The sequence below is a fragment of the Pteropus medius genome, unplaced genomic scaffold, assembly GCF_902729225.1.
Source record: "Pteropus medius unplaced genomic scaffold, Ma_sr-lr_union100, whole genome shotgun sequence".
Taxonomy (NCBI): domain Eukaryota; kingdom Metazoa; phylum Chordata; class Mammalia; order Chiroptera; family Pteropodidae; genus Pteropus; species Pteropus medius.
The window spans coordinates 2,648,505-2,651,457 of record NW_024355206.1 but is presented as its reverse complement, the minus strand read 5'-3'; the positions used below and the strand labels follow the sequence as shown (position 1 = coordinate 2,651,457).

General features: G+C 43.5%; 1 pseudogene; it reads right to left on the bottom strand.

The window, feature by feature from the left end:
* Positions 1–1,651: 1,651 nt before the first annotated feature.
* Positions 1,652–1,752, bottom strand: LOC120599457 (uncharacterized; annotated as a pseudogene).
* Between the last annotated feature and the right edge of the window lie 1,201 nt (positions 1,753–2,953).

Below are 2,953 nucleotides of genomic sequence, written 5' to 3'. Positions count from 1 at the left end.
ATCTCCCCACACTCCCCCTTAGGCTTATTCTTTACATTCCAGTTCCATCTCGTCTCCATATTGTACTTTAAATATCAGAAAGGCCCTCCCTGACCACCCCAACTTCTCTGCCTCCCTCCGTCTATTACAGGACCTTGTTTCTCCCTTTCTCAGCCCAGACCACAGCGTGCTTGTATATATTCTGATCTGTTTACTCGTGTAGTGTCCACCTCCCTCTTTCACCAGACTGTGAGCTTCATGACGGTAGGGACACATGAGTGTCTAGTTTGCCCGTGGTCTAGGCCTACTCTTCTGGCTGTTCCTCACCAGGATACTTGGGACCCGGAGGCCCCATCTAAGCCACATTCTGAGTCCAAGCCTTTGACACCAGGTGGTGCATTCAGTGTGCTTGCCAGGGAGAGTTCTTCTCTTCCTCTAGGATTGCGAGCTCCTCGGAAGGCCCCATTCCTTCCCTGTGGCTTTATTCCTTGTCTCCTGGGATCCGATCTTGGAGGCCACTGAGCCTTCCAAACACTGGAGGCAGCACTGAAGTTGGTTGTGGCCCTGCAGACTGCAGACTTTCTATCTTGGGATCCCTCACGGGCTTACCTGCTCAGCTGGTTAATGGGGAGCTCTGCTCACTCCATCAGATGATACAGGCAAAGAATGGATCATCCTTGCAAAAGCAAGGGAATGGGAGGCATACTTGGAGCACACAGGGTTCACCTTTCCCAGTTGTGGCTTGGGCCTGCTCCCGGAAGCCTGCCCTTCCTTACTCAACAAAGGAGGGAGGCTTACCAGCTTACTGGGAAACGTGGAGGATAAGGGTTCAGAGATCCCAAGCTGCCTCTCTCAGGCAAGGCACACAGGATCAAATCCGGGAGTTGCGCTGGGGCTAGAGTGAGAAGCTTCATATTGCCTCAGTTTTGGTCCAGAGAGGCCCTGGCCTGGGGTCTACCACTGAGAATCTAGAAGTTGAAGAATGGAAGCCTAGGAAGAGCCAGTAATGGGGTATGGAAGAGGGGATTAGGAGCCAGGTCAGAGGAGAAGACCTAACCATCCACAGTGCCCCTCTGCTGTGCAGGGCAGGGCCCACCTGGAAAGCAGGTATAAAGGCTTCATGAAAAATTCGAGTTAGAGCAGATGTGGGAACAGAATGGGAGTGGAATGTACTCGTCTGTCCAATTTAATAAGAAACTATCAAATATTTTTCCCAAGTGGTTGCACCGTTTTGAATTCCCATGAACAATGTATAGAAAGAAAGTTCCAGTAACTTCACATTGTCACCAAGACTTGATTTTTGTCAGTCACATATGTATGGTATCATAAATTATATGCCCATATATTCAACTTTAATTGGAAAACATTTACTTGTGAAGAAATGTTTTTTTTTTTTTTCTCTACAGGAAAAGTAAAAATTCATGACACACGATGCCCAAAGATGATACTCTCATATTAGTTGGAGATTAGACAATACAATTGCTTTTATTTCTAGAAATATCTAAATATGAACCAAATGATATTAGTGTAAAGTATAGGTATTTCATCAGGCATAAAGTTGTAGACTTACTGAAATCTTCAATTTTTATTTTCTTAACTTTCAAGTGTTAAAAACCAAACATAATTCTCAAGTGTTATTTCATAATTCCTACCAGCCTAAGTCCTGTCATTAAAAAATATGGAATGCTTTATGAAGTCACATGTCATGCTTGCACAGGGGCCATGACAATTTCTGTATCATTCCAGTGTTAGTGTAGGTGCCCTGTCAGTCTTTTAAATTCGAGTTATTTAAGTGACTGTATAGAGGTGCATTCCTGTGGTTTAATTTGCCTTTCCCTGATGACTACAATGTTGAGCATGTTTTTGGTGTGCATATGGGCCATTTGCATACCGTCTTTTTTGTCTGGTGTGTGTGTAGTGGGTGTTGTTTAACTTCTTATTGAGCTTTAAGAGTTCTTTATATATTCTGGGTATAAGTCCTTTGTTGAATGTAATTATTGCAGATATTTTTTCCCCAGTCTGTGGCTTTCCTTTTGCATTTCTTTAACAATGAATTTCAAAGAGCAGACGTCTTCAATTTTGTCAGAGTCCAGATTTCCAATTTTCTTCCTCTGTGTGTGTGTGTGTGTGTGTGTGTGTGTCCTACCTAAGAAATCTTTGCCTATCGATGTCACAAAGATTTTCTTCTAGAAGTTTTATAATTTTAACTTTTATGTTTTGGCCTTGATACATCTTGAGTTATTTTTTGTGTGTCGTATGAGATAAGAGTTAAGGTTAATTTATTTTGATTATAGACCTTCAACTTTCAAGCACCGTTTGTTGAAAAGATAAGTCCTTCCCCATTGAAAATCAACATGTATGTTGTTTATCCACTTATCTGTGGATGGATCATGCTTTTAGATGCCACTGGATGATATTACTTCTTAGATTTCTTTTCCTAAATGGTCTGTGTCTCCAAATCTTCATTTTTACCAAGAACCTCTGGTGATTCTTATACCAGTTAAAGTATGAGACCCTTCGGTTGTAGGGTGATGGTTCCTAATCAGGAATATGTGTTATAATCACCCAGCACCAGAGTCCCACCTCCAAAGGGCCTGATTTAGCAGGTAAGCCACTTCCCCTCCCCACTTAAAAAACAACAACAACAAAAAAACTTCCTCTTCCTCAGACCAAAAGCTGGTGATTCTTTGCTTAAGAACATGGACACATCCCCTCTTTTCCATTCATGTATTCATTAGGTTCATAATGACGGACTCTTCTGCTGGGCTCTGAGGTGCCACAGTGAGCAAGGTTTGTTAGAGGCAGACAGGCATACCCAAACAGGCCAGTGCAGCCCATGTGTGCGGTGCAGATGGGGCTTGACAGAGCCTTGTGGGAAGAGTGGGTAAAGCTGGTGGTCCTGGGTGCCACTGTGGATGCTGAAGTTTGGGGACTCAAGGGGCCTCTCTGTCCTACAGTGACCCCCGTGCTGGTT